The sequence below is a fragment of the Calypte anna genome, chromosome 3, assembly GCF_003957555.1.
Source record: "Calypte anna isolate BGI_N300 chromosome 3, bCalAnn1_v1.p, whole genome shotgun sequence".
Taxonomy (NCBI): domain Eukaryota; kingdom Metazoa; phylum Chordata; class Aves; order Apodiformes; family Trochilidae; genus Calypte; species Calypte anna.
Window position 1 is genome coordinate 27775839 of NC_044246.1, and position 12375 is coordinate 27788213.

The 12375-nt window shown below is 36.9% G+C and overlaps 1 protein-coding gene across 2 annotated transcripts in view; it reads right to left on the bottom strand.

Moving 5' to 3' along the window:
* The window catches only part of ZDHHC14 (zinc finger DHHC-type containing 14), a 103789-nt gene that overhangs the window by 88972 nt on the left and 2442 nt on the right, over positions 1-12375 (bottom strand). The gene's annotated exons all lie outside the window — the stretch shown is intronic.

Below are 12375 nucleotides of genomic sequence, written 5' to 3' on the forward strand. Positions count from 1 at the left end.
TATGCACTATGCCATCATTGCCAGAGTTCTTAATTCTGCACTAATCTTAATTCTGCACTGGACCACCAGTGTATCTCACGAGTCACTTCAACACCTCATATCTATTCATAACTATTTTTAATATATTTATTTTTTTAGTTTCAGAGAGAGATGTTGGTGGGACACAACATGCATAAGCAAATTAGGAGTGCCGTGCAACTGTGTCTACAGTACTGGACATAATAACAGCTGAGAAACCCCACAAATATATAAAAAATTATTACCAGTTTAAATACAGACACAAAACTGCTTCCTGAATAAATAAAAATGATTTCCACGAAGCAAATATCACAGCAGATACTTCAGTTCCTCCCTACTCCTTATCCTCCTTTCCCAACTATTTTGCATGCATTGAACAATCTTCCAGAACTGTCAAGTATTTTCATTATTCAGAGTATGAAGGTAAGCATGGCTGGCCTAGGGATGCACTCATTCTGGATAACACAGCTACGCAACTCTTACCTGTGGGCATCAGCTTCTGTGACAAATTGTTTGTCCCCTAAACCTGTGACCTTTATTTTGCAGTCAGAAGGAATATATATAATAAAGCTCAAAATAAAAGTTTATTTCAATGACAGTGTTATTTCAATAACAGTGATTTACCTTTGCAATAAATGTCACTTCTTTTGTTTTGAACTAGGAAGCAATAAGCCTATGATCTCCTTTCATAAATGCCATTTCTTTGTTGCAATAGCAAGGACTAATGCCAACAACTGTTTAAAAAGAGTTTCAGAACAGAAAACAATCTTACTTTTGCCAAGAACAGTGAACCATTGGGTAATACTGCACCTCCAGACTACCATTTAGCAATTTGAGCTGTTGGTTAAAGTTTTCTAGGATGCAATAATAGAAAAGTATGTTCATTGGGAAGGGCATGTTTACCTTTCAGTAAAGCTGGATGTCAGCCCACAAGAGTTGCACTTACTGGGACCCAAGCATATCAGTTGTTGTTCTCCTATCAGATTGTTTTGATTTTCATGTTTATAGCCAATTGCCTGTTTCCCAAATCCTTCTTTAATATGAACTAAATTAAAAAAGCAAACTTGTTATCCCACCTAATCCTTCCATGCTTTCCTCTGAAATGTCCTTCCTTCCCCACCACACTTCTTCTGATTTATTCATGTACTGGAAATGAGATTCCAACTTCTAGGGACTAGCATTAAAAAAGAATGCACAGTCCAGCCTGATCCTAAAAGGATCTGAGGTTCATTACATTAGAGGAAAAAACCCACCACATTTTAGTATAAAGATGAACACTCACATCAGAGATGAGAAGTCTCAGAGCCTCCACAGTGCAAGGTAAAGAGAAGAAAGCCTTCTGTCTTGTAAAAGAATTGTCATCCTTTCAAGGTATTATACTGAATTAGATTAATTTCTGTCAGATTTCAGTCCCCAACTTATTCCCTGCCTTCTGCTTTATAGCAATTCCTTCTGCTCTGATTAGCTTTAGGTGTCTTACTTAACAAAATCATTTTAAAGGCCAATCCCTTTATTGCACTGTGAATAGAGACATCCACTCCGACTGCCTCTTGCATGCAAGCTGTTCAGTTTTCCATTAACTGCTTTGATTCTTTCTAAGCTGAAACTTTCAACATTTGCAACACCAAACAAACCAAGGACAAAAAACCACCCAAGTAGGCAGCTGAATTGAACTGTGAAGAAACAGGCAATTCCCCTCTTTGCTATTTCAGCTGAAGCATGGGAGAAACAGCAAGGATTGAGAATACTCCTCTCCTGGTTCAGTTTAGCACATTTTGAGCTCAGTCAGCTGTTTCCATACAAACTGTGAAGGGTGCAACTGTGTCTATGGTACTGGACAAAGGTGAAGAAGCTTTCATGCAGCTTTTCCATAGGCTCTGCTATCATATGCAATACAATACGTTGGCTCTGCAATCTAGGTATGGGGAACATGAACAACACAGTCAAGAGTGTAGAAGAATAATTGCTTCAGTTACTGCTCCATGTTACCTTACAGAATTGGGTCTAGTTTCTTTAAAAAAAAAATACAGAAAAAGTAAAGAAACAACTAAGTTGCATTTAATAATGTGTTATTTCAAAGATGCTGCAGCTCAGGTTCTGTAAATTACCATACAGTTACTTAAAAAATAAAACATAGTTAAGAAGTCAGAACTCTTTAGATCATCCTTAAGCAACTTCACAGTAATTTGGGTAAGCCTAACAATGTTTTGATTGCATCCTCACAGATACCAAACAATGAACCAAGACTACATAATGTTTCCCCAAGTTAGGACACAGTTTAAAATCGTAGCTAAGATGATCTGACAAATCTCCCCCCTCTCACTTCCCCACTTCCTCCTCTGTACTATTAATAACATTTTTCTGAATTTTCAGCTTGGGGATCTAAAGCAGCAGAAAGTTTTTCTTTGTGCAGGCAAAAGGGAAAGATAAACTTTCTGCAGGAAGGGAACTCCCTGAAGTGGTTCACCATTGGGTGGGGAAAACAACAGAGCTAGACAAAAGAAGTAACATCTGAGAGAAGGGAAGAGGTGGGTCCACCCTTTTTAGCAGCCTATGAGCATCAGATTTGTCTCAAAGCAAGTGAGCCTGCTAAACAGAAAGGAAATTGTGATACTCCTATGAAATATGCTGAAGTTTTGTTTGAACTCAGAAAAAACAGGCAGGTTTATAGGCAAAAAGTTTATATTGAAAAATGATGCTTTGAGTATGTGGTATGGGGAAATGCTAATTTGGCTTCCACCAGCCTCAGAGAAACTTAGCAGTGAAGCTGCTACAGGATGTAGAGATTCAGATATATTTCACTCAAATAAAATATGCTCTGTTTCCTTTAAGCTTTCCCTGAGCTAGAGGAAGTTGCTCAGGTCTGTATGGGGTTGGTTTTCAGTATGTTCATAGCCTCCTTAGGCAGCCTATGCCAGTGTTTGATCATCTTTACAGGGAGAAAAAAAAAAAAAAGGTAAGCAAAACCCCAAAAACTTTATGTTTAAATAGTATTACATTTTCAGTCTATTGTGTCTTGTCCAGTCATTGGTCACTGCTGAGAAGAGTAGAGGGCTCTTTGGTTTTTTTGCTTCACCTCCCCAGTCAGGTACTTAACTTTTTATAAGATGCCCCCTGAGTATTCTCTGCTCCAAGCTTATCAGGAGTTACTATGCTTTTTACATAGTGCACTCTAATCTTCTGTATCACACCATGCAACCCATTTCATATACCAGTCTACTCAGACTAAAAAGACAAAAGTTTACTGCTTCCACACCCAATGCCTGCCCAGCCCTAGAAAGAGTACACACCATGTTGAACGATAAAAGTATCTTAAAAGTTGTATTTTTTTCACTATACAGAAGTATTATGAGCTCCAGCCATAAAGAAACCAAATTCACAAGCAAGTTTATTACAGAGCTTTGATACTAATGAAGAGTTCACTGCTAGTTTTGCTTATTTTTCTTCTTCATACTTTTAACTTCACTACATAGTTCCAAATTAGGAATTACCACATTCTACTGCAACACCAGAAAGCCTTTTTTGCCAATAAACCAGTCAACAATAGACAGCTGTGCCATGAAAACCCACACCATGAGCACAAACAAGAATCCCAACAAAATTTAAATACAGGCTGGACTGATACTTGCTCCTACCCTGAAACATGGATTTCATAACCAGTGGAATACCTAACAAGTGTACTGAACACACAAGACTAGCAGTGCAATTTCCTGATACCCAGACAGCTCAGAAAGGAGGGTACACAAAATTAATCACAGTCAGAAACAAGTTTTTCTTAGTACACCTTTTCCTAAGGGAGGAAAGAACTTTTAGATCTACATTTGTAACCTCTAGTACTATAATATTTATGCTAAAATAGCAAATTCTAGTGTATCTGTTCCTGCAATTAAGAATATTGTCCATATAAGAAATGTACACTAAACCCCCAAAATTTTTATTCATTCAATGCAGTCAACATAACAGTTTAAGCTTGCACTTTAAGGTGAAATTTACAAACTGCAGATGTTACATGTCTTGAGCTGAGATTCTCAGTTTTCATTTTAACTTGCAGTATTCTCTTTATTTTGCAAAGTATTTTTAAAAAATAAGAGTAAAATTCAAAGAAGAAGATGAACTGACTGCACATTCACCACAATAAATGGACCCTGCCAGTATTTATTTCAGTAAGCAACTGAAGGGGGGGACAGCAGGAGTGGAAAAAGCATAAAACAAAACCAGCTGTGATCTCATTACCCAATTATGTAAGACCTCATCAGCCACCATCCCACAATAATGTCAATAAGCCCTACAGACACTGATGAATAGGAACTTATCAGGAATACAGAAGCTGAATAATCGTAGCACTACAGCACTCTGTCAGCTCAGTAGGTACAACTCTGGGATGCAGTTAGGCAACATCTCCACTAATGCAGACTGCAGCAAGCCCATGGTCAGGCTTTGCAAATACAAAGTTCCCTTTGCTCCCAAACAGGAGTTCAAACATGAACATGTACAACAGGGTAAGGGACAGGGTGTGTGTTACACAAATCAAACTCCAGAACTCTTGAGCTTACCTAAGTACTGAATACTTTTCTCATGTGAGAAACAGGAACAGAATTTTATTTTTGCTATTACATGGAGGCTTCATATTAATTTCTTGATTATTTTTGTTTCTTTAGTTTGTAAAACTTTACAATTTTTTGTTCTGAAAAAAATAAGTCTGTAATTATATGAAGTTTAATAAACTTTGGTGTTTCAACTGGCTAGAGGGGATTTTTCCCCTTTTCCATTCACTTTGCCAAATGAAAGACAAGCAGCAGTTACATGCACAAATATTTATTGGCAGTCTGGAACTCAGGTGATGACCAGCTACTACAGCCTCACTTAAAAGGATCATCAATAAGGATAACAAAAATTTCCTAGATAAAGTTGCCACAACATTTTAATCAATTTTTTCAAGTGTCTCCATATTATAAGCCAAGGGGGCTTTTCATTGGGTCCTTTTGAAACAATCATGAACCTAAGAAGGCTAAAAATATTCTCAGCTTTCTCCCCTTCTGCAGTTATCTTCATTTTCTCCTTAATTAGTTCACATTTGAATGCCACAAGAGTTGAATGCTGTGCTAGAACAGATAGACTGTTTCCACTATAAGCATTGTTTCGGTGTTGTTTCTAACTACTTACAAGGTATGACTTCATTGTTAAAAGGATTCAGATGTTTAATGTCTGGTTCAAATTTCAGCATTTTGGTTTCTACTGAATCTACAAATAAGGCCAGGTATTTTTAATAAAATTTTTTTTCCAGGGAAAAAAAAAAAAAAAAAAGGAAAAAAAAGAGAATTAACAGAACAGTTTGATTAAAGTTTGCAGAGACTAATACTGTCCCTTCTCATATTGAAGGAAGATAATCCAGATTGAGTGATATATTTTGTTTTGTATGAAATATCATTGAGAAAATATTAATGCAACACAGCTATGACAGAAAATAAATCATTTAGCAACAAAAGTAGTTTCTCCATCATTAGTACAAATTTAAGCATAAGTAAAAAGAATAATTTATATGAACCCAAATATGTAACATGATCCCTGAGAAAATTACTTGAGAAAATATCTGAAAAAAACCAAACATGTTTCCCACATATAAGGTATGAAATTTTCCACAGGACTGATGTGAGAAGAGTTCCAGAAAAGGTCATATGACAATTATCAGTCTTCCAAGAAGAATTAATAGAACTCCATTTGTCAATAGTGTAAATCTATTTCCCATTACTCTTCCTACACTAGTCTCTGGATGACACATTTTATAACTTTGGCACACAATCATTAAGACAAGGGGCAACAGTACCTATTCAGAAAAAGACAAAACAAATCAGATATACAATACAGATTAAATCACCAATATATCACAGAATAATATGGGCTGGAAGGGACCTCTAAAGGTCATCTAGTCCAACCCATCCCAGCCCCAATACCTTTTAAACACCTCAAACTTCCGAGTAATAAATTAGAAAAAATTTTATGAAACAACTGCCAAAAAATCACAAGTCTAACCTCAAATTCTGGAGGCTGAAGATATACAAATATTTGAAGGCATTTATATAGGCAAGAATAAGCAAATTTTTGAAGTCAGTATTTTTCCCTTCTCTAGAAGGTATATGAAATATCTCATGTGAGAATTTATACCCATCTGCAACGATCACGCTAAGCTATGATGAATGTGATGGCATTTCCCCTCTTTCTCCAAAGGGTCAGCATGACATCAGGCAAAGAATATTACAAACATTCACAGTTCACTCTGAAGATGCAGATGTATGCGTAGTCCAAAGCTCCACAGTGATTTCTTCAAGGTTCTGAGAGGAACTGGTATCACAGAAGCCAACATCACTTCTTACATGATTATACTCCATATTTTCATTGCCCTCCACCTCTTCAAAGAAAACATGCAAATACAAATAAAACTATAGGCGAGAAAGGAATTCAAGACAGGAAATTACATTTAAAGCTTGTCCTCTCCATGAAACTGTAGATAAAGATCATCAACTAAAATTAATATAAAAAAACAAAACCACACAACCAATCAAAAAAACAAACCTCAAAAAAACCCTACTCTCAGAAGAAAAAAACCCAAACTGTTTAACATTTCTTGTGAAAAAGGAGTTCAGTGTTACAAAACTATAAAGAGCCCCCCCAGTTTCAGGGGAACTACGGAAGGTACAACTTCCAAAACCAAGAGCAGCTATCCTTGTTATCTTCACAGAATTTCACTTTGAAAATGAAGCACTTAATCATTATCCATTTCCACATGAACACACCTAGCCTTGAAAAGTAGAGGTGAATGATCTAATATCAAATTATATTGGTACATTACTCAGTAAAAGGATTTCAATTTAGATCATATAATTCTCTCAAAGATAGGGAGAAACTTCAGCAAACATTCTTGTACAGATCACTGGGAAACTTAGAAGAGATTAAGTAAACTTTTTTGTGACCAAGTCTCTTGTCAAGGAAGAAAGTACTAGCTATAATTTGTAGCTGAAAGATATTTGATTCCTACAGTTCACACCTTCAGGGTAATTTAAATACAAAGAATAAACAAAATCTGATTGGAATGCACAGCATCCCTTTGGAATCTGTCATATTGTTTGGTACATCCAATATAAACCCAATACAAAAAGTAAACCCAAAAGATGAGATTTACTGAATTCCATGTCTTTTTCACTAAGTTATCAGAGGCACATAATATGACAAAATGAGAAATAGAAGTATTGCTCTGGTTAAATTTTAATGACAGGAATTTAAGCAAAGAAAACTGGAGGGGGACACACACCTATTTTCGCACACACCTATTCATCGCTTCATTCGCCTACACTCCTATGAATTACAGGCAGCCACTGCCTTCCATGTGGAAAAGGATGCAGTTTTCTGTTGAACTATCATTTTAGCTTATATGCCATGATTTTTGCTTTGAAATCCATTTTGATGTCTTAAGAAGGAAATGCCCTACAAGTTTATAGCAGCCTTTAACACCTGAAGTCAGATTGGTAGCACTTACTTCTCAGGAACTTGTAGTCCAAGAACATGGTCATCAGAAGACCCAGTAATGTCCTCATCTTAAGAGCAGATGAAGAAAGGTGAAGAAGGTTATTTAAGAACATTCCACTTACTTGCAATACAATCTGACACTAAGAATCCACCTCTTGTGAGAGCAGAAATCCTTTGCCATAAGACGAAGATGACTGTTGATAGCACAGTGAAAATGCTCAGCTTATTGACACCAGTGTTTACATACAGAGGTTTGTTTGTCACAATGAGCAAAAGTTACACCATTTTGCCATAGGATATGCTACAGAAGTTCAATATTGAACTATCTACATCATAGATCGTTCAGATAGTTCAGATACAGCATCAGAAAGCATGACTCATGAATGTCCTCCAGTCATACTGGTTTTCAAAGTGCGAGGCATGAAACAGATTGCCAGCAAGAGCAGATAGAAAGCAGTAAATTGTACACACATGTGCATATAAAGTCTTGGTTTAAATAATTTTCTGACATCCATCTCTGAGAGACAGTGCAATTACACAAATAGTCACAAAAAAATCAAATTTTAACTGGCTCAAAAGAGAAAAAAAAAATCTCTAGTTTGTGGAATCACTGCCAGTTTCAAATGGTAGAAGAATTGATAGGTCTCTGACTCACGTTTACAGAGAAAAGCGCTGCACACAGCCCTTCCGGCATCCTACCATCTGCTTCAGTCTCCTTCCAGAGATACTCACCCTGCAACTGGGTTGACAGGAGAAAACATGACTGTGCCTGAGTCTATTCAGTTCAGTCAGCATCTTCACTTAAACCCACCCTCTATCAGAAGTTTAATTTGCCCACCAGAACTGAAGCAGCTCAGGTGCAGGCATGTTCCCTCCTCCCGCTACCTGCACGGTCAAGTCCAAGGAGGAAGGGAGCTGGCAGACAGGGGCAGCTTTAACTCACACAGCAAAGCAGCCAGGCTATCTACCACAGCTCTGAAACTCATAAAACTTGTGCATCCTCACAAGACTTGCCATTTAACAACAAAATGTCTGTTTTACATATCCTGCTGTGTTAAATACATCATTTGGCCTCAATTTTTCTTTCCCATAACCTGCAAAACCAGTAGCCTCAAGTGACCATAGACATAAGGGGTTCTTTCTTCTTTCAAGAATGCATATCTAGCTGAATAAAAGCTATGAACTGTCTTCATTTTGCTTCTCCCTATTGTACCAATAAGGGATTTACATATATGTAAACCCAGTGGTTGAACTGCCTAGGTACAGCAGTGAGATCTGCCGTTCAGTTACAGATGCTACCTTTGGTGTGGGGAAAGGAATTAGTTTTTCAGGTGTTTCATACAGCTGCTTTTACATAAGCACTGAATAGTCTAAAAAAAATATGAATATCTGTGTAATAGGAGGGCTTTAGACTAGATACAAGGAAGAGTTTTTTTACTGTGAGAGTAGCTAAGTGTTGTAATCACCATCCCTGGAAGTACTGAAAAACCCTGTAGATGAGGAACTTCAGGACATGTTCTAGTGGGTGATACAGATATCGATATACATATTTTACAGGGGGAAGGGATGTTGACAGCTGGATGTGGTGATCTTACAGGTATTTTCCAACTGTGACAATTCTGTGGTTCTGTAAAGGGGCAAGGCAAGGGAAAAAAGGAAGTTAAACACTAGGCCAAACTTGCAACAAAAAAGCAGCTAAATAAAACAAGGTCCTTTATATTGAGCATTTTAAAATAGACAGAATTTTTAAGAATACCTCAAGCACAGTAACCCCCTGGGGACCCAAAAGGGCTTGTAATAAGTCATGCTACATTTACTAGTTAAGCTACAGAAATGAAAGTTCTTGTTATTTTCATTCTCATCCTTCAGAAAAGAAGGAAGGAAGAAATTATAAATACTTGATCTACCTGAAAGCTTGTGGTTTATTGTTGGTATTCTTTTAAGCAAATTCTGACTTCTGTCTTTGAAAAATGAAAAGGAACAGTGATATGATAAAATAAAAAAGTGAATACATTAGGAGTATATGAGAGACAAAAGTCAACAGAGAAAGGAATAAAAGCAGCCATAAGTAGAAGCTGGAAAAAGTAGCCTGAAAAAAAAATCACAGAAACAAAAATATGAAGAAACAAATATTACAAAAGGCACGGTTCTTTATAGCATGTATAGGTCTGCATAGCAAAAGCTATACAGGTCAAGAAGTTGGCTTTTGGACAGGTAGGATTTGTAAATTCAAAGAAATGCATTTCTACCCTGGAGAGGATTACAAAGCATACAAGATACAGCTCTGGATGAATGTGAGTCAAGAGCATAATAAAAAGAGGGGGAAATCATGTTAGAGGAAAAAACAAAGCTGAAAGCATAAAGAATAGGAGTTTATGTTAGCAAAATGTTTTCCCAGAAATTAGCTGTAAGAAAGTAATCCCTTTCCTACTCCCTCTCTTCACTGACTGCAGCCAGAGATCAGTTTGGAACAAGAGTATCTATTTTCCAGTTCCCAAAACGAAAGGTAACAAAATAATTTATTTCAACTGTAACAAAAAGATCTAACAGTTCCAAGAACATACAAGGTATCTTCCTCTTCAATGACAGTTTGACTTTGCAGTTCAGGCAAACAAGGCACATGCCCATTTAAAAACCACTTCGGTCCATGTGTACAAAAAGGATTGAAAGACATCTCTGTCACAACCTGTAAATAGCTCCTTCATGAGGAGTGTCATAACCAAACCAGCCAAATAATGGAAGTGACACTTCAACAACTCAAGATGTTATCAACTGATCAGTAAATAGTAACTTCAGACTGCTAGCAAAGATGCAATTAAAAACTGCTTCAAATAACACTGTTCAATCAGAGAGACTCCTCTTTTCTTTGTAATGTTAACAATCTTCTGCAGTTCAAACATCACAAACATGATGAACACTATTCTCGTAGTCTTAAGCCTTGTTTTTCAATTAGTCTTCAGAGGATGAGTAATAATTTTTCAGTGCAAGTGCTTTTTAAAGACCAAAATCTACCTTATTATTATGAGAATGAAATACCATTGCCACCCCCTGTTTTGATTTTCCTTGAAAGGAGAGTGCAAGTGATACAAGAATGACTCAAGACCAGTACACACACACACACAGAATTTATAGTTATATAAAACCAAGGATTTTTCCCTGCTTTGAGACTTCTGGTAAACATAAGCAATAATTATATACCAAAATGCTGTAGCTTGACTAAAAATGTTGTCCATCACATACAGTTACACTACAAATAAGCTCAAAGACATGAGAAAAGTGGTAGTGTTCAGCTCTGGTAGAGCACATAACTCACTGTAGTAATGAAATCAGAAGGTGATGAACAGCTAGCAGCTCATCCTGCTTTAGCAGTTCTGAAACAAGCAGATGCAGAGAATATCTCCGAAGGATCAAAGTTTTAAAACATATAAATAAACTGTAAATGGTAGCTTAACAAGTAAGCTTTACAATCATGATCATATAAATGTGCTGGAAGTTCAGTGCTTGCCTCCTGAGGCTGTGCTGAAGGTGATGAGGCTGCACACAGATGCAAGTGTCAGCTCACACAGAAAAGGGTTCCACAACCAGGCCTGATCTTGGCAAACAGACCCATTCCTGATGCAATACTATCAGGTTACACCTTTAATACCTCTTTAAAACCAGGAAAGTAAACACACTTGCAGTACATGGATACCATCCCTGACTGTGTTATTTCAACTACTCATAGGGTATTCAAGCAGTCTCACAATGTCTGCAGAAGATTTACAATTAATAAATCCCTCTAAAGTAACCTGGAGTTCACTAAAGACAATTCATATGCTAAGCCCACATACATACTTGGCCACTGGCTACCTGCTGAGCATTTTTACCTTTTTTACTGCCACCAGTATCTACATTTAACTAGTTCAACTGAGGATTTGCTAATGGTCAATAAATTCTTCCTTGAAAACACCCAGTAATGAATGACCTTTGCTGTTCAACTGCACCACTCATCAAAACAAACAGAATTTCTGGAGACAGTGCTGAAGCTTTCTTACAAACAGTTTGTATTCAAGAAAATAGTATGAGCTGTATAAGTATTTTCAAGAATTTTTTTCCTGCCACAATCCACAAATCAAGCTACAATAGTTTAAAACAAGCAAAGCAGCATTAACTCTTTAAAAATAATATAATCATTACTATAGTAAGTGCTTTGGACGTATGAGCACCTTTGTACTAGGTGCTTAAAAAAAACTTAAAAAAGGAAATATAAAAGCTGAATTGTACTGCTCACATCAAGTGCCCAATTCTTTATTGTTGTGCATAATTTAACCACTACAGCAAAAGTGCAAAAATCAGTCTATTTGATTTTCTATCCCACTGTGTGCACTTTATACAGACAAAAAGGACCCTGAAGGCACAGGAACAGGCTGCCCAGGGAGGCTGTGGAGTCCCCTTCTCTGGAGATACTCAAAACCCACCTGGATGCAGTCCTGTGTAATGTGCTCTAGGTGATCCTGCTTTAGTGGGAGAGTTGGACAAGATAATCTCTGGAGGTCCCTTCCAACTCTGATAATTCTGTGATTCTGTGAAGATTCAGAGTAATAGGAAAAAGCCCTAGGAAGACACCAAAAGCTTGCTTAACTAACTAAAAATCTTAAACCCCAGAACAAGCATAGCTTTAAGCTATGACCAAACTTAGATGCAAGTTATCACAAATAGGAAGCAATCCTGTTACCTAGTGGTGGAAAGCTAGGCACATACAAAAGTGCACAGCACTCATTTGTCTTTTTTTTAACTAATCCAGAATTCTCATCTACAAGCAATCAAACAACTTCAAGAGAAAAACAAAACAAACAA